Raw genomic sequence first — 20,910 nt, 5'->3', positions numbered from 1 at the left:
TTCTTGAGTGAATCTAGAGAGAATTTGAGATATTTTTGTGGTGTGTATGTGGGTATGGCCGAGAGTGAGAGAGAGAAGGGAAGAAGAGATGTGATCTTGAAGTGATATGCATGGAAGAATGGGAAATAATGCATGGAAGTCCTATGGGTAATAGTGAGGTGGCACACTTAAGTCAACTATCTTCAAATCCTCTTGGGCTTGGGTATTGGGCCGAAACATGGAGGAAAAAAAAAGAAATTTGGGCCTTTTGCTCCTAAGCCCAATATTTGAGTTAGCCTTGGGTATGTTTTTAGTCTAAAAGAATGTAGTAGGATTTTTATATTTTTATTGGACTAGTTTAGGTTATTCATGTATCAAGGCTTTTAATTCATTTAATTCTAGGCCCAATATGGCCCAAAATGTTAAAATAAATAAGTGTGGGTCCAATTAGAGCCCAATTAGGGTTCTAAGCCCATGTTAGTCTAATTGGAAGCTTATTGGTCCCTTTGGATCCAATAAGGGAGTCCTAGCCCAAAATGGACTTAAACAAGGACTTCTAGGGTCTCCAATTGTTTGATGACTATTTGAGGTACTAGCATGTTGTGTTTGATTGAAGTTTTTGATTCATATTAACTTGAATGTATAGATTACATAGCTCAAAATTTTCAGTTGTGACATCATCCCCCCGTTAGAGGGAATTTCGTCCCGAAATTCTGTTTGAAAGCTAGATTTGAGAATGCTAAAATAGGTGAGGGTACTTTTGCTTCATTTGATCTTCGCGTTCCCACGTGAATTCTGGCCCACGCTTTGCGTTCCACCGTACCTTCACGATCGGGATGCGACTCTGCTTAGTACGCTTCACCTCCCTGTCCATGATTTCGATTGGTTCTTCGACGAACAGGAGATTCTCATTGATTTCGATTTCGTCAAGAGGAATGACAAGGGTTTCATCTTATAGGCACTTTTTCAGGTTAGAGACATGAAACACGGGGTGTACACCGTTTAGCTCCGCGGGTAGTTGTAGTCTGTATGCCACTGGACCTATTCGGGCGACGATTTCGAAAGGTCCAATGTATCGCGGGTTCAGCTTTCCCCGTTTTCCGAAACGTATAACCCCTTTCCAGGGTGAGACCTTCAACAGTACTCGATCACCGACCTGGAATTCTAAGGGCTTTCGCCGTTTATCAGCGTAGCTCTTTTGCCGGTCACGCGATGCCTGTAATCGAGCTTTGATCTGGACAATCTTTTATGTGGTCTCGCGAATGATTTCCGGTCCTGTCATTGCCCTATCCGACGTATGTGTTCTTGCTAGCTGGGTGTCACCTACTTCAGCCCAACATAACGGTGATCTACATTTACGCCCGTACAGTGCTTCGAAAGGGGCCACCTTAATGCTCGAATGATAACTATTGTTATATGAAAACTCGATCAACGGTAGGTGGGTATCCCAAGACTTTCCGAAGTCTATCACACATGCACGAAGCATGTCTTCAAGCGTCTGAATGGTTCGTTCGCTTTGACCGTCCGTTTGTGGGTGATACGCGGTGCTCATATCAAGATGAGTTCCCATGGCCTTGTGGAGCGACTGCCAAAAGCGTGACGTGAACCTACTGTCCCTATCCGAGATGATAGATTTTGGCACTCCATGAAGTCTTACAATCTCTTGTAGGTACAAATGCGTCAGCCTCTCCATCTTGTAGGACTCCTTGATTGGCAGGAAATGGGCAGATTTCGTCAGTCGGTCGATTATTACCCATATGGTGTCCAATCCGTCCGACGTCTTGGGCAGCTTGGTCACGAAGTCCATAGAAATCCCCTCCCATTTCCACTCAGGGATTGTCGGTTGCTGTAACAATCCGGAAGGTTTCTGGTATTCCACTTTTACTTTGGCACACGTAAGGCACTTACTAACATAAGTTGCGATTTCCGCCTTCATGTTAGGCCACCAATAGTGCTGCTTAATGTCCAAATACATCTTGTCCGAACCAGGATGAATGGAGTATCGTGTCTTGTGGGCTTCCTTCATAACGGTCTCCCTGAATCCTCCGGTTTTTGGAACCCAAATACGGTTCATGAAGTAGTATACCCCATTCTCTTTGACTTCCAGGTTCTTCTCCATTCCGCGTAATGCCTCGCTAGTTCTATTTTCCGCTTTCATAGCCTCTGACTGGACTAATGCAATTTGAGCGGTCAGATGAGACTGAATGGTTATCGAGTGCGTTTTCGTACGGCGATTTGTGTACTCCTTCCGACTTAATGCGTTAGCTACCACGTTGGCCTTGCCTGGATGGTACTTGATCTCGCATTCGTAGTCGTTTAACAGCTCCACCCATCTTCGTTGTCTCATGTTCAGCTCCTTCTGATTCAAGATGTGCTGGAGGCTCTTGTGGTCTGTGAAGATGGTGCACTTTGTACCGTACAGGTAGTGCCTCCAAATTTTTAGGGCGAAGACCACGGCTCCCAGTTCTAGGTCATGGGTTGTGTAATTTACTTCGTGCGTCTTTAGTTGACGGGACGCGTATGCTATCACTCTTCCACGTTGCATGAGAACGCAACCTAGGCCTTGATTTGACGCGTCACAGTAAACTACAAAATCTTCCGTTCCTTCGGGTAGAGATAGTACAGGAGCGCTACAAAGAGCTTGCTTCAAGGCTCGAAACGCAATCTCTTGTCGATCTGTCCACTTGAATGGCACACTCTTTTGCGTAAGCAAGGTAAGTGGCTTGGCGATTTTAGAGAAGTTTTGGATGAATCTCCTATAGTAGCCTGCTAGGCCTAAGAACTGACGAATTTCTGTGGGCGTAGTCGGAGTTGCCCATCCTTCCACAGCTTTGACTTTAGAGGGATCCACATGAATTCCATCTTGGCTAACTACGTGACCTAGAAAATTCACGCTCCGTAGCCAAAACTCACACTTAGAGAGTTTGGCGTAAAGCCTTTCCGATCGCAGCGTTTCTAGGACTTGTCGGAGATGTTGGCCATGCTCCTCTTTGCTTCGAGAATAGACGAGGATGTCATCGATAAACACAATGACGAAGTTGTCCAAGAACGGTCGACAGATTCGGTTCATTAGGTCCATAAATGCGGCGGGTGCATTCGTTAGACCGAAGGGCATTACGACAAATTCATAATGTCCATAGCGGGTTCGGAAAGCGGTTTTAGGAATATCTTCTTCTCGGACCTTGAGTTGATGGTATCCGGACCGTAGATCTATTTTAGAAAAATAGCTAGCTCCTTGGAGCTGGTCGAATAGATCATCGATTCGTGGGAGTGGGTAGCGGTTTTTAACAGTGAGTTTATTCAACTCTCTGTAATCGATGCACATTCTGAAGGATCCGTCCTTCTTTTTGACAAAGAGCACCGGAGCTCCCCATGGCGAGTAGCTAGGTCGGATAAATCCCTTGTCCAGAAGCTCACTGAGTTGGCTGGACAATTCCTGCATTTCAGTAGGTGCCAATCGATATGGTGATTTAGCGAGAGGAGTTGCTCCTGGGACGAGGTCGATTCGGAACTCAACCTGTCTCTCTGGGGGTACTCCCGGAAGATCTTCAGGAAACACGTCCGGGAATTCACACGCTACCGGAATGTCTTGGATGTTAATTTCTTCTTTGGCCTTGTCCACTATGTGAGCCAGGAACGCCAAATTGTTCTTTCGCAGATGTTTTTGTGCTTTGATGCACGAGATAAGACGAAGATTCGTGCTAGGTTTGTCTCCATAAATTACTAGGGTTTCGTGATTCGGGAGACGAAGGCGAACGGCCTTCTCATGGCACATAATCTCAGCATGGTGGGGGCTTAACCAATCCATGCCGATAATCACATTGAAACTCCTAATTGACACTGGCATCAGATCTATTCGTAAGACGTGTTGGTTGAGGGTTAGGGTACATCCGATGTAGATCTCCCTAGTGGATTCGGTTTTCCCATTGGCCATTTCCACCGTATAGGTTTCATTTAGCTTCTGGGGTTGTTGTTTTAGTAAATGTTTAAACTTCTTGCTCACGAAACTTCGCTCCGCTCCAGTATCAAATAAGATGCATGCATAAGTGTGGTTTAGGAGGAACGTACCGGTCACAACTGCGGGGTCCTGAACTGCATCACTCTGACCCATGGTCAGCATTCTTCCTGCTCCTCTGTTTCCTGAGTTGTTGTTGTTATTAGGGCAGTCTCGACGGAAATGTCCCGTCCTTCCACACCCGAAACAGGTGTGGCTAGGCCCTGCGTTGTTGCCGCCGGCATTGGTGTTGTTGGTATTGCGGTGGTTGTTGTTGTTGTTCTGGTTGTTTCCCTGACTCTGGTTCTGAGAAGGATAAGTCCTGCAGAACCTTGCAGTGTGTCCCCTTCGGTTGCAACTGGTGCAATGGAGTTCCCTGCATTCGCCGTGATGGTGGAGGCCGCACTTATCGCAACTAGGAAGAGTACCGGAGTAGGGTCTTGAAGCATTTGAAGCAGCTGAGGCTGGAGCATGTGATGTGACTGGTACCGGCGCAGTGATAGCGTGAACTGCCACCGTTTGCTGCTTTTTAGAGGTCTCGGGACCCTGACGCCCCTTCCTCTTGTTGTTCCTTCCTTTCTTACCATCACTCTCCTTCTTCTTCTCAGTCTCTACCGGTTTCTCGCCCTTTTTGTGGTTATGATCATATAGCCTCTTTGCCAATCTCTTCGCACTGTCAAAAGTTTCAGGGTTCGCAGCGATCACATTCCCTTGAATGGGGGATGTCAGTCCCCAAATGAATCGTTCAATCTTCTTTCCCTCTGATGTGATCATACCCGGGCACAACAGAGATAGTTCGCTGAATCTCGATATGTAAGCATCGATGTTCCCATTCTGCACCGTGAGATTCCATAGTTCCTGCTCCATCTTCTGTATTTCGCCTCGGGGGCAGTACTCAGCCGTCAACATCTCTTTCATTTCTGCCCAGGGAATAGAGTTGGCGACAGGGAGTGTCATAGCTTCCACATGACCATTCCACCAAGTGAGTGCTTGGTCCACAAAAGTGCAGGCCGCGAACTTCACTTTCATCTGCTCGGGGCACTCGCATATCTCGAATACCGACTCTACCTTCTCGATCCATCGCTTTAGGGCGATCACTCCTCCGGTACCGTTGAAAGTTCGGGGTTTAGCGTTCGCAAAATCCTTGTAGGTGCACGTTTTAGTGAGTCCTTGGTTCGTCCCGTTGTTCGAACTTCCGGAGCCTTGACCATTGCCTCCTCCGTTGTTCCCTCGGTGAAGTTGTGCCATAGCCGCTGTGACCGCAGCAGACACGGCTACCTGGAAAGCAGTGGAGTCAACTTCGGGCGGCATTGGTTCGGGATTTCCGCGAGTAGCTGGGCGAGGCATCTTTCTGTCATGAAACGGAAAGATGTTGAGTGTACGTGGTTTCGGTGAGGTTGTGATCCTACCAACTAGGGGTATGGTACGGACTTAAGTACTTCTATCATTTAGCACACAATCCTAGATTCGCAACACATAGCAAACACGTAAAAGTTCACTAATATTATCCTATGTCTCTTCCACTATTGCAGACTAAACATACATTCTCTTTTTGGTGTTAAGGGGTATAGTTTTAGGTTCCCCAGCTATCCCGATCTCATCAAGACGTGTGTTAGTTTTACTTTGGAGAGAATGTAGTTGATCAGGCTACATTCACTCCTTGGTATCACTAAGAACAGTCCCGAATTAACCGAGATACCAGTGTTATTGTGTTTGATTCAGCGTTAGGTCCTTATTCCTAATGCAAGCAAGTGTATTTTATTTACTTGTTCTGTTCAGAGTTATGTTAGTCCCTCTTTTTGGTTTATAGTTGCATATCAATGTATGGCTCGACATGCTAGTTCACTATAAACAAAGCTCTGATACCAACCTGTCACACCCCCGAACCAGACGGCGGAAACGTCCGGGGGCTGTCGTGACTCAATTGAATACCATAACATTGAATATATATGAATCATAACAACATTCGTCACCATTCATCAACATAGTACAACCAGTAGTGTTTACATATCATACATTGTTTAAACATTACATTCCCCCAAAAATTAATTTGTTCAATTCATACAAAAATAAACTGCAACCGTCACTGGATATGATTTCTCTTGATTCACTGGTTCCCTGAGAATACAAGTATTTTGAAAAACGTCAACATATGAAATGTTGGTGAGTTCATAAGTTGTATTTGAAAACAATGCTTTGTATCGTTTGAAAACCACCAGAAAATCCGATATTTTCTGAAAATAGTATAGTCAAAAAGGTGTGAAGATCCATAAGTATGCCTGTTTGTTTTCTATACTTGTGAAATATTGTTTATTGAAATCGTATGTATTCTGAATTTGTATGTATTGAAAACCCTAGGAAAACCCAATGTCTTCCTAGTTCCTTGAATTCCATGAAATTACTTGAAACCATTGCAACGCATGAAGTTGTTATTCCAGACGACATTGGATCATTGATGAGCATGACTATCCGCCACAGACACGCGTTACACAAACGACTAGTCCATAGCAATACCAACGATCCCGAAGGCGTCGTCCGTACTAGTCACGCTATCCAACCGTCCTGTTGTCCCACATCCGTAGAGAAGGAGGACACGAAGGCCTCGACGACTCCATTAGTCGGTTGGGGATAAAAGGTACGAGGGGTCCCAGACCCGCCTCGCAAAAAAGGCAGACTTTACTAGCGACACTAAAGGACCCTTGGGGACCAGTAGTCTACAGCCAGTGAAAGTCCGGTTACGTTGTGTCGGGATGGTAAAACCCAACACTTCGTAAGATGAAGTCTTTGGGCCTTAAGATCAGGTCGTCGGGCTAGCTAGGCTCAACGAACAAGATTTTACACTTGTGGGGCCCAAAGATAGTGCGTAGACGTCTGTGCACATGTATAATGTATTCCGAATCGTTATTTGTATGAATCATAGTATTGTAGTATCATAGTATCGTTGTATTTGTGGTTTCGGATTTTTATTGGTTCGAGACCGAACCAATTCGTTTGACAACGACTTTTGGTATTGTAGTGTATTGTATTTTGTCGATAGTAGTAGTACCATTATTTGATCATATTGCATGTATAGGATTAGTCTTGGAAATTTTCTGTTTTCAGCCCCTCCTCTTTTGTAACATTTACCTTTTCAACCCTTTATTTAAAATATTTTCCGGTTTGGTATTTAAATCAATTTTCTTGACATTTTAACACCAAAAATTATTGAAATAATCATTTTCCAGCATATTTTCCATAGAAAACAGCTTAAGACCCTGAAAATGCAGTTTTCTTGGTTTTAATCCCTTCTTTTCGCAAATTTGACAATTTTGGCCCAAATGGAAAAATTTTTGCAACTTTGGTCCTTTTTAAATTTAAAAAGCATTTTAAACCTTTGAAAAGGAATTGAAACACTTATAGTCCACTATTTTACAGAAAGTTACAGTTTTGGCCCTCCAAAACAGAAAAATTCGCATAATGGGCCTTATTGGGCCGAAATTTTCATTTTTAGCCCATTAAGCTTGAAATTCATGTTTTTAGTCCTCTAATTAAGTGTAATTCCAGAAATAGTTTTATGGAAACTGTTTTGGCACACTTCATCCATCAGAATCTGTGAAATGTCAATTTGGGCCCTTATTTTTGTATTTTTCACATTTTAGGCCCAAAATTTGTGTTTTTAACCCAAAGAAAATTATTACTAAACCACTTAGCCATTTTTCTTGAAACACTTTGTGTTTAGAAATATATTTGAAGCTAAAATCATTTAACACAAGATATTTCTCAGTTTTGATGGGTTTTAAGGCTAGATCCAACATTAAAACACATAAAAGCATACATATAAGCATGGAAATCATACAAGGCATACAAACACATATAGATCTACACTTTCACTTGTATTCCCCCCCCCCCCCCCCCACAAAACTCATAAAAACAGAAAATAGGGGGTATGAAGCTCACCTTGGGGTGTTGATTCGGTTTTGCAAGAAAAATGGAAGGAAAAATGAAGTGATTTTGGCCTTGGCTCCCTTTGATGAAGATCTCGAGTTTTGAGATGGTTCTAAGGTGCAAGATCATGATTTTTGCATAGATTAGGAAAGGATTTTGATAACAAAAGAATTTAAACCATAGATCTATGCATAATCTTACCTTAGATGATGATTTACTTGCAAGATCCTCTTGAAAGTCCCTAATTTTCGAGATTTTTGGAGAGGGGAGGAAGGGAGTGTTCTTGAGTGAATCTAGAGAGAATTTGAGATATTTTTGTGGTGTGTATGTGGGTATGGCCGAGAGTGAGAGAGAGAAGGGAAGAAGAGATGTGATCTTGAAGTGATATGCATGGAAGAATGGGAAATAATGCATGGAAGTCCTATGGGTAATAGTGAGGTGGCACACTTAAGTCAACTATCTTCAAATCCTCTTGGGCTTGGGTATTGGGCCGAAACATGGAGGAAAAAAAAAAGAAATTTGGGCCTTTTTCTCCTAAGCCCAATATTTGAGTTAGCCTTGGGTATGTTTTTAGTCTAAAAGAATGTAGTAGGATTTTTATATTTTTATTGGACTAGTTTAGGTTATTCATGTATCAAGGCTTTTAATTCATTTAATTCTAGGCCCAATATGGCCCAAAATGTTAAAATAAATAAGTGTGGGTCCAATTAGAGCCCAATTAGGGTTCTAAGCCCATGTTAGTCTAATTGGAAGCTTATTGGTCCCTTTGGATCCAATAAGGGAGTCCTAGCCCAAAATGGACTTAAACAAGGACTTCTAGGGTCTCCAATTGTTTGATGACTATTTGAGGTACTAGCATGTTGTGTTTGATTGAAGTTTTTGATTCATATTAACTTGAATGTATAGATTACATAGCTCAAAATTTTCAGTTGTGACATTTTCCACCTTTGCTTAGAACCAATTAGTCTGCCGGTAAACCACACACGCTCCACTAACTTCTTAGCAAGAATGCAAAGTGTAATTTCATGGGATTGTATCAATTCACTTTTCGTAAAGTAACTAGGATTGGGAAATTTTGAAAAACATGTAGTTACTTTGTATTTCATATTATACTTTTAATGAAGAGATGAGGTTGCCCTATCCTACCCGTTCGGCTAACGACCCTCCATCGATCAAGCAAGCGGTGGGTCTGAGTGTACACCCATTAAGCACCATTTTATAGGCCGCAACCTTATACCCACCTTATAGACCGGCTTCGTGAATGAGGCCTACTAACGGTAAGACTAGCATTTTAATTTTATATATATATATATATATATATATATATATATATATATATATATATATATATATATATATATATTAATCTTGTAATATTATATTAGTATAGGGTTTGAAATTTAAATCGTCTAACTTAAAACTTTTAATCACAAAACGTAAATTTCAAAACCTGAGGGCAAGTTTTAAACTTTTCAAAACACAGGGGATCAAATAACAAATAATCTAAATTAACATTTAATCACATAATTATCCATATTTGATTTATTTAATAATTTCTTGCAAAACAATTTACCAATTTAATTAAAATAATTAATCAATTATCACATCAGGAAATAAATATTTAATTAACTGATAAATATCTTCAATTAGATCAAGAATATACTCATATATATATATATATATATATATATATATATATATATATATATATATATATATATATATATCAGAAAATCGGATTTATATTGATCTAATATGATTAAGGCAAGTATCTCAAAGATAAACAGCAAGATATCCCGACATTTGCTCTTTCTGATGCTTGGACTCGCCGAGTACCCCAATGGACTCGCCGAGTCAAGCCTACTCGCCGAGTCCACTATGGGACTCGCCGAGTCCATCAGACAGAACCACAAAATTCGAATTTTGAAGGCAATAAACAAGCAACCAATGCATCAATTCAATAGAAACCAATCTAGGCTCTGATACCACTGATGGGTTTTGGCGATATGAACATTCCTATGTGCACATGCAAACCCTAATGCTTGGATCTAGGTTTTTCTAATTGAACATGCATTCAATCCAAGACTTCTAATGGCTAATAGACTATTATAACAATATGAAATCAGAATTAGAAGTATACCTGGAATCACTTGCTTGATCTTCTTGTCCTTGGAGCTTTAGACTCACAATTGTCACTCCTCTAATGGCTTACAAACACCAACTAGCAAGAGGATGATTTGAGAGAGAGGAGAGGTAAGTGAAAATCGGCTAGGGTTCTTTTCTAAAGAACAAGTGCCGATTTGCCTTGACCCCTAGGGTCTATTTATACTAATGAGGCTCCTAGGGTTTCACCCTTAAACCCTAATTGGATAACATAGGCCCTAAGCAATCCAATACCCTAATTGATAAGCCTTGGACGAAATCTAAGCCTATCCAAAGCCCTACATATCGTCCACCATTATCCATAAGGGATTTATAGCCCAAAGTACAAATATCATACAATTGACAGTTTATACCCCTTTATTCAATTAATCTCTTTAAGTCACCCAATTAATTCCTAATTAATTTATGACTTATATTAATAAAATAATAATATTATTATTCCTTATATTATTCTCATAATATATTAATAATATTTATACTCTCATAATAAATCATCCTGTCAAGTTGCTATAGTGAAGGCAACCCAAAAGGACCATGCACAACCGGGTCAAATACTTGCCTAATATAGTTGCAGCCTTAGACACTATTCCAACAGTAATGTTCATGTTAATCCATTTACAATGACAAATTATCAAAATTACAAGTTTTGAAGTGTAATTTTTGATTCATGAAAGTGTTCATATTCATGTTCTTGATCTTATGATGTTTAGAAGATCATAGGAAATGTTTGTAACATATGTGGTAGATTAATTCATGATCATTATGTGCTTTAATGGAGTCCATAACTTGTCCTCAAGTTATGGAAAATCAAAAGTCACTTTCTTTTAAAACCATTAAAAGAACACATGGGTTATAAAAATGAAGAGTCTTCATTTTTAATACTCTAATTAACTCATAAGTTATAAGAAATGAAAAGTTTTGAAAGTTACAAAACTTGCCCTCAAGTTTTGGAACAAGTAAAGTCTTGATTAAAACTTTAGTTCCAACCCTTAGAATTTTAAAATTTAAAATTCAACCCTTATACTTTATAATATTATAAGTTAATAATATATATATGTATAAGATCAAGTCGTCTTACCGCTAGTACGCCTCATTCACGAAGCCGGTCTATAAGGGAGGTATAAGGTTGTTGCCTATAAAATGGCAACTTAATGGGTGTCCACTCTCACCCACTGCTTCCTTGATCGGTGGAGGGTCGTTAGCCGAACGGGTAGGACAAGGACTTATAAATTCTCATTAAAAGTATAATGATAATTATAAAGTAACTAAGGTGCTATTTGTTTTTTCTGAGTCAAAATGTGTGCAGTCTGCGGATCATATCTGTAGACCTCTGCTGCAGAAGAGGTGGACCAAACGTCTGCAGTATGAAAAAAGAAGACTGTTTGCTTTTTTAACATCTGCAGGCTACTAAAATAAACTAAAATCTAAATAAACTGATTTTTTTAAACTACAAAGTGATTTTTTAATATATTTATGATTTTGTTATAAATAATTAACTAATCTAAATCGATTTTTATGTATTATTGTATAAAAAGTGAAAATAAAAATGGTACAAATTAACGTATATATTTGATAAAAACCAACTATTTTGGTCGCAAAGTTATGCCTAAACATTGTAATTAGAAATTAAAGCATTTAATATATAAATGAATGGAAATAAACTTCGATTTTTTCAATTAAATAAATTAAAAACATACCATAAATATTTTTTCTAAGAAATTGATGATGGTTTATTAAATAATGTTTTATAAATTTTGGTATAAAAATATATTATTTTTTTCATATTTGTACTTCAACGACCATTCTTGTAATAAACTTTTATTTATAAATTTGTCAAAAAATATCATATTTGTGTCGTTGAACTTCTTTTTAAGTATTGTAACTTTTTTTTTTCAAATTGTTTACCACTAATAAAGTATTAATAAATATAAATTCAAAAAAATAAAAAAAATATATATTTTTGTTTTTTTAGGCTAGAAGATGTCCATGAAGATGTTAGAAGACTCTGGTCCACATCTGCGCCAAGAAGAGGGCGCGTAGATATTTTTAGGTCTGCAGTCTTCAAAAAAACAAACAGTCTGCGAAGACTAATGTCTGTGCGTGGTCTGCGCCGCGCAGACAGAAGAGGTCCGGAAGATCTGCGGATAAAAAACAAACACCACCTAAATGTTTTATTAAATTCCAAATCTTAGTTACTTTAGGAAAATGTGAATAAGGTGCTAATCCATGAAATTACACTTTACACTTTGTTTAAGTCATTAGTGGAGCGTGTGTGGTTAACCAGCACACTAACTTAGACTTAACAAGGTAGGTAAAGGGTGACTTAAAGTTTATCGTAGTATCGGTGGAGCGTGTGTGGTTAACGGGCACATAATTTGAGTGATAAACATTAAGGGTACCATGTGATTTGCGTGGGTACTTCACACCTCGTTTTGTGATCCTCGACATCCCAGTCACAAAACTTGGAGGGCACACTCGAGATTGAAACATGCCTTTGAAAAGATCGTTGAATCTTAAAAGATTCTAGGAGTTTCTAAGAACCAAATTAAATATTTTTAATATTTCGTCTTTGGTGGAAATTGGTGAATCGTCATTCACCTACCTTTCAAATATGTTATTACTTAGATTACGGCATACCTCTTCTAAGTATAATATATTGTGATTGGGTCCTAGCCTTAATACTACATTTGGGTGTTTTATTAAGGACTATATTTATTTCTAAACTAAACTTTTCTTCTTTTCAGATGTCTGCAAACACTGCTGCTTCTGGCTCTAATCCTAATGGCTCCTTTTCTCTAATGAACTTGTGCGGGAAAGTCACTTTGGATGGATCCAACTTTAACGAATGGATCAGAAACATCCGAATGATTACCCGCTACGAGGACAAAGAATATGTCCTCGATAAGGAGCTTAAGAACATTGATGAGACAGTTGCTACTCCTCAAGAGATCACTGACTTTAGGGCACATGAAAGGGATGCCACCAAGGTGGCATGCATCATGATGGCCACTATGACAGCCAACCTCTAAAAGTCCTACGAGGACTTCTACCCTTTTGAAATGCACCAAGATTTGATGGAAAGATACCATCAAAGTGCAAGACAAGATAGGTATGAAATCATCTCCTCCATAATAACAACCCGAATGAAGGATGGTGAACCCATCACGGGCCACATGCAGAAAATGCAAAGGTTTATGGACCGCTTGCTGAAGCTCAATGTGAACTTCCCCGAGGAGCTTGCAATAGATATCATTTTGCACTCCTTACCTTCATGTTATGATCAATTCCGCATGACATACCACATGAATAAGGAAGAGGTCACTCTCAGCAAACTTCAAGGACTCTTAAAGACCGCGGAAAGTTGTCTTAAGGGTAAGGCGGTTGTTACTACTTCTACTCCTACCAACTCCGCCCCTGCCTTGGCAATCGGGAAAGAACGAGGGAAGAAGAGAAAGAGTTCTTCGAAGGGTACCAAGGCTAGGACCCTTGATGGCTCTTCTTCAAGTGGAACCAAGAAAGGTTTCATCACTCCTTTTTCTGACCCAAAAGAGGCTGAGTGCTTCTATTGCCATGAAAAGGCACATTGGAAGCGGAACTGCCCAAAGTACCAGCAAGATGTGAAGGATGGGAAAGTCAAACCCAATCATGCAGGTATTTACACTATCTTATCAAATAACTCGCCCCATTCTAACTCATGGGTCCTTGATACCAGTTGTGGTATTCATATATGTTCTGATTTGAAGGGACTAAGAAGAAGTGAGAATGTGGAGCAAGGAAGAATAAACTTGATCATGGGAAATAGGAAAGCCTCACCTGTCACCAAGATTGGAGTATATACTTTATCTCTAAGTAGTGGGTTTAGTTTAGATTTGAATAAATGTTGTTATTTGCCAGAAATGGCAAGAAATATTATTTCCTTTCATGAATTGTATAAACAAGGTTTTACCTTTTCATTTGATAATAAAGTTGGTTCGATTAATGCTTTCTTTAATAATATTCTTTATTTTAAAGCATTACCTTGTGATGGTGTGTATGAAACTGTATATATGGTTGATAACTTAGGAAATAATGTTTTGTGTTTTGATTCTCTTAATAATAATAACTTGGATAAAGCATCATTATGGCATTGTCGTCTTGGACATATAAGCAAGAAACGCATAGGCCAACTCCAAAGTCATTTGACCTAAAGTCGGATGACAGTTGCGATTCATGCTTACATGGAAAAATGACAAAGTCACCCTTCATAGGTTCTTGTGAGAGGGTTGAAGGTTTGTTGGATCTTGTACACACGGATGTGTGTGGACCCTTCAAACATGCCACAAGGGATGCTAATCATTATTATTTGACTTTTACTGATATTATAGTAGATATGGGTATGTCTACTTAATCAAGCATAAGTCAGAGACTTTCAAAAGGTTTAAGGAATTTAAACAGGAAGTCGAGAATCAATTGGGAAGGAACATTAAGATGCTTCGATCCGATCCAGGTGGTGAGTATCTTAGTTCAGAGTTCCTCGACTATCTTAGGGAATGTGGGATTGTCTCACAATTGACACCTCCCAGGACACCGCAGTTGAATGGTGTAGATGAGAGGCGTAATCGAACCTTGTTGGACATGGTTCAGTCCATGATGAGTCGAGCTTCGGTACCAATCTCATTATGGGGGTATGCCTTAGAGACTGCCGTCCATATCCTTAATCTAGTGCCTACAAAGAAAGTTTCCAAAACTCCTCACGAGATGTGGACTGGTAAAGTACCCAAACTAGACCACAACAAGATTTGGGGTTGCGAGGCTTTTGTGAGGAGTGAGTCTAATGATAAGCTAGAACCACGAAGCGAGAGGTGTATTTTCATCGGCTACCCACCAAGATCCTTTGGTTACCTCTTCTACAGTCCTAGTGAAAATGTGGTTTTTGTAGCAAGAAGAGGAGTCTTGAGAGAGAGAGAGATGGAGAGTTTATAAGCCAAGGAGACAGTGGAAGGCAAATTGACCTTGAAGAACTTCAAGAGTCAAGTGGTGAAGGAACTTCAAACCCTAGCCCTCAACTTGAGGAGGAAACTCCAGTTGAGCCAATTGACGAGTTTGTACCTCTAAGGCATTCCACGAGAGTTAGGAATGCACCTGATCATTACTATGGTTTCCATATTACTGCGGGAGGTGAGACACTTATTAGTGATGAGACACTAGTAGGTCTGGATGAACCTAACAGTTACGCGGAAGCCATGGCAGGCCCTGAGTCTGCTAAATGGAAAGAGGTTATGGATAGCGAGATACAATCCACGTATGACAATCAAGTTTGGAACTTGGTTGAGAATGTACCAGGTCGTAAGACTGTAGGGTGCAAATGGATCTTCAAGAAGAAGACCGACATGGATGGTAATATACACACTTGTAAGGCTTGACTGGTTGCAAAGGGCTTCTCTCAAACTCCTGGAGTGGATTATGATGAGACTTTTTCTCTAGTAGCCAATATTAAGTCTATTAGGGTTATGTTAGCCATAGCCGCATTTCATGACTATGAAATATGCCAAATGGATGTCAAAACCGTTTTCCTTAATGGAAAATTGACTGAAGATGTTTACATGAGTCAGCCAGAAGGTTTTGTCCGTAACGAGTATCCTAATAGATTGTGTAAGCTTGAGAAATCCATTTATGGATTAAAGTAAGCACCTCGCAGATGGAATCTTTGCTTTGATGAGAAAGTCAAGGAATTTGGCGTTTCTAGGAGTGAAGATGAATCTTGTGTGTATATCAAGGCTAGTGGGAGTATAGTTAGCTTTTTGGTATTGTATGTGGATGACATACTACTCATAGGAAATGACATCCCAACTCTGCAGGAAGTTAAGTCCTGGCTTGGGAAGTGTTTCTCTATGAAAGACCTAAGAGAAGCTGCCTATATTCTAGGGATATGGATTTTGAGAGACCGGAGTAAAAGAATAATTGGACTTAGTCAAAGTACCTACTTGGACAAGGTGTTGAAGAGATTCAGCATGCAGAACTCCAAGAAAGGAGAGTTACCAATCCAGAGTAATGCCAGATTGAGTAAGACACAAAGCCCTAGTACTGAGGTTGAGAGAGCAGAAATGAGTCGAGTGCCTTATGCTTCGGCAGTAGGCTCGATCATGTATGCTATGACTTGTACTCGACCTGACGTAGCCTTTTCCTTGAGCATGGTTAGCAAGTATCAAGGGAACCCTGGCAAGGCACACTAGACTGCGGTAAAGAATATCCTCAAGTACCTACGGAGGACTAAGAACTGGGTCCTTACCCTCGGTGGGAGTGATGGCTTGAGAGTTGTAGGGTATAGTGATCCTAGCTTTCAGACTGATAGGGATAATTTCCGCACTCAGTCAGGCTGGGTCTTCACCCTAAACGGAGGAGCAATCACTTGGAAGAGTTCCAAGCAGGAGACAGTTGCTGATTCCACTTGTGAATCAGAGTATATAGCAGCGAGCGAGGCAGCAAAGGAGGCTATATGGCTGAAGAACTTCATTGGAGACCTTGGAGTAGTACCAGCTATAAAGGAGCCCATGGAAATTTTCTGTGATAGTGAAAGTGATGTTGCCTTAGCCAAGGAACCAAGGGATCACGGGAGATCCAGACACATCGACAGAAAATATCATTTTATCAGACATCGCATAGAAGAAGGAATCCTCGTGGCAAAGAGGGTATCATTGGATGAGAACGCAGCAGATCCCCTCACGAAGGGACTAAGTAGGGTTAAGCATCTCCAGCATGCTCGGAGCATAGGGCTGAAGGATGATATAAGTTTTAGTAGTTAGATAAATTATAAAATTTGTAAAGTGTAATTGACATTTGATGATGAATAAAAGCTGTGTTTATTTATGAGTAAATTGTTACTATCTTTTGTCAATCATTTACTATAATTTCTTTTGCATGTTTTGACTTCCAGAATAGTATGTTGTGGTTTTACATATTATTCAATTTTCCACAGTTAGTCATATGTTGGAAGTAAATATGAAGTAAGACTGTCATGAAGTTGGTTGTAGGTGTCAGGATATAAGGCAACACTTCATGAGTGCTCATAAGTTCTGAGTATTGGAATCAACCCACGCTCACTAGAATCACTTCATGGAATTTTATCTCGAGTGATCGTGAGACGGTAATATCATATAAGTCTTCAAACCTAGGGATATGATTTGTTGCCTATGAATTGATTATGCATTGATTGTACGAAAACGCATTTGTAACTCGATGTTATAAAACGTGCTTTTCGTGTATAATGCAACTAGTAGTAGAACAAACATATGAGTCGAAGTTTATCTGTTCCTTATTGGATTAAAAGTTGATATCTGGGCCCCTCGATGACTTTTTTTTACCTATGTACTGGGCCCGGTCAGAACTAAGTTGATGTGTTCAATTAAGTTCTTTGTCAAACAAATCGGAAATAGGGAAACAAACTGCTGGACAATAAGTAAGACATTGTTCCATGTATTTGTCCGGCTGATATCTAGAACAGAGGATTATATGATCACTTATCTTAAATGGCGTATTAACATCTTCTCAATTCCGAGAAGCCTTGAAAGAGCTACGATTGCCGATCGGTTCCTAAAGTATTGCAGTTATAGTTATTAGACTTATCCAAGTGGGAGACTGTTGGATAAGGTGTCTAAGTCCATAACTATTTCTGGTAAGTACTTGACCCGACCCGGCATGGTCCATTTGGGTTGCATGGCACCATGCAATTGGATAAACTAAATGAGAGAAATAACACATATGGTTTATTAATATATTATAAGTTCTAATATATTAATAATATTATTTAATTAGTTTTGATCAAGAATTAATTTAGAATTAATTAAGTGATTAAAAGATAACTAATTAGATATATCGATAGATTAAGTAAATCTTCCATATCTTATATATTGGACTAACATGCTCCATGGATTATCAAGTTGGGTTCCACCCATAAGATGCTCCATAGATGCTCCATGGAGTTAACCCATGGATCAAGAAATGAAGAGTCATGGAACATTAGGGTTTACCTAATGCAACACACTATATAAGCAATGTAACTCTCCCCAAAATCGGCTATACATTAAGAAACAAGAGGGCTTGGCTGATTTTGCATGTGTTAAAGTATTCTCTCAAAGTTTATTCTTTGCATTTGGTGTTGTGTTAAGCATTTGAGGCATCACACTTGAGGTGCTAGGCTCACAAGATTTCCAGGAACACTTTCAACAACAATGTATGTAGTTCTATCTTTTATACAAAGAAAATTGTACCCCATGTAAGCTAGATAGGTTCATAACCTTGGAAAAAAAAACTTTGCATGATTATTAGACAAACATAGATCCAAGGTTACTAGGGTTGCATGTACACTTAGGAAGTGTTAAAATGCTCAAAAACCATCACCAAGTACATCTTGTATGAACCCGGATGTATGGAGTATCGCGTCTTGTGAGCCTCGTTCATGACTACCTCTTTGAATCCCCCACATTTAGGGACCAATATGCGGTTCATCAAGTACTATGCTCCATCTTCCTTCACCTTTAAGTTCTTCTCCATTCCACGCAACGCTTCACTTGTTTTGTTTTCCGCCTTCATGGCATCTAACTGAGCCGTTCTGATTTGCAAGGTCAGGTGGGATTGGATGGTTATCGAGAGAGTTTTCACTTGACGATTTGAGTATTCTTTCCGACTCAAGGCATCGGATAATACGTTAGCCTTGCCTGGATGATACTTGATTTCGCACTCGTAGTCGTTTAGCAGTTCGACTCATCTTCGTTGCCTCATGTTTAGCTCCTTTTGATTCAAGATGTGCTAAAGACTGTTGTGGTCAGTGAAGATAGTACACATGGTACCGTACAGGTAGTGTCTCCAAATCTTAAGGGCGAAGACCACTGCTCCTAGTTCTAGGTCGTGGGTCATATAATTCACTTTGTGTGTCTTTAGCTGCTAGGACGCATAAGCTATCACCTTTCCACGCTGCATGAGTACACAGCCTAAACCCTGATTGGACGCAACGCAGTAGACTATAAAGTCTTCTGTTCCTTCGGGTAGTGATAGCACCGGCGCACAGCAAAGTGCTTGCTTTAGAGATCAAAATGCGGCTTCCTGCTTGTCCGTCCATACGAAGGGTACACCTTTTTGTGTAAGTGAGGTAAGTAGCTTGGCGGTCTTAGAGAAGTTCTGGATGAATCTTCTGTAATAGCCTGCGAGACCAAGAAATTGGTGAATTTCTGTGGGTGTTGTTGGGATTGCCCAACCTTTGATGGCTTTGACCTTAGAAGGATCCACATGTATTCCTTCCTGACTAACAATATGACCCAAAAAGTTCATGCTCCGGAGCCAAAACTCGCACTTGGAGAGTTTTGCATACAACTTTTTCGTTCGCAGGGTTTCCAGGATTTGTCGAAGATGTTGGCCGTGTTCTCCTTCGCTTCGGGAAGATACTAGGATATCATCGATGAAAAGATTACGAAATTATCAAGAAAACGTCGGCAGATTCGATTCATTAGGTCCATGAATGCGGCAGGAGCATTCATTAGACCGAAGGGCATTACGACAAATTCATAATGTCCGTATCGAGTTCGGAAGGTGGTTTTTGGAATATCCTCCTCTCGGACCTTGAGTTGGTGGTATCTGGATCGCATATCTATCTTTGATAAGTAACTAGCTCCTTGGAGCTGGTTGAATAGGTCGCCGATTCGTGGAAGTGGATATCGGTTTTTGACAGTAAGTTTGTTAAGTTCTCTGTAGTCGATACACATCCTGAATGTACCGTCTTTCTTCTTAACAAAGAGAACTGGAGCTCCCCATGGTGAGAAACTGGGTCGGATGAATCCTTTATCCAAAAGCTCACTGAGTTGACTGGACAACTCTTGCATCTCCGTAGGAGCCAATCTATAGGGCGATTTGGCGATAGGGGTAGCTCCTGGTAGAAGGTCGATTCGAAAATCGACTTGTCTTTCTGGGGGTATCCTCGGAAGATCATCAGGAAAGACGTCTGGGAATTCACGACCTATTGGAATTTCTTGAATTTTGGCCTCTTTCTTGGATTTCTCTACTATGTGAGCCAGGAACGTCAAGTCCTTCTTTCATAGGTGCTTCTGCGCCTTAATGCACGAGATAAGACGAAGGTTCGTGCTGGGTTTGTCTCCATAAACAACTAGGGTTTCATGATTTGGGAGATGAAGGAGAACGGCCTTCTCGTGACACATAATTTCAGCATGGTGGGGGCTTAACCAATCCATGCCAATAATCACATCAAAGCTCCTAATGGAAACATGCATTAAGTTTATTTGAAAGACTTGGTAATTTAAGGTTAGGGTACATCCGATATAGATTTCCCCCGTGGATTCTGTCTTCCCATTAGCCATTTCCACCGTAAAGGTTTCATTAAGCTTCTGGGGTTGTTGATTTAACAGGTGTTTGAATTTATTGCTCACAAAACTCCATTCTGCCCCGGTATCAAATACGATGCATGCATAGGTGTGGTTTAGAGGAAACGTACCAGTAACAACAGTGGGATCCTGAACTGCTTTTCCCTGACCCATAGCTAGCACCCATCCTGTTCCTGCATTCCCAGAGTTGTTGGCCATGGGGAAATTTCGATGGATATGCCCTGTCTTTCCACATCCGTAGCATGTGGGGCTTGATCGCGTGTTATTGCTGCTATTGTTGGTGCTGTTGTGGTTGCGGTTTCTGTTGTTGTTGTTGTTTCCTTGCGGTTGATTCTGGGGAGGATAGGTCCTGCAATACTTCGTAGTGTGACCCTTTCGATTGCAGCTGGTGCAATGCATTTCTCTACATTCGTCGTTGTGGTGGTAGTTGCACTTGTTGCACTTTGGGAGATTCCCAGAATACTGCTTAGGAGCACTTGGATT

This window comes from Lactuca serriola, chromosome 3 (assembly GCF_051521515.1).
Source record: "Lactuca serriola cultivar US96UC23 chromosome 3, Lser_US96UC23_V15, whole genome shotgun sequence".
NCBI lineage: Eukaryota > Viridiplantae > Streptophyta > Magnoliopsida > Asterales > Asteraceae > Lactuca > Lactuca serriola.
Note: the sequence above shows the minus strand (reverse complement) of the source record.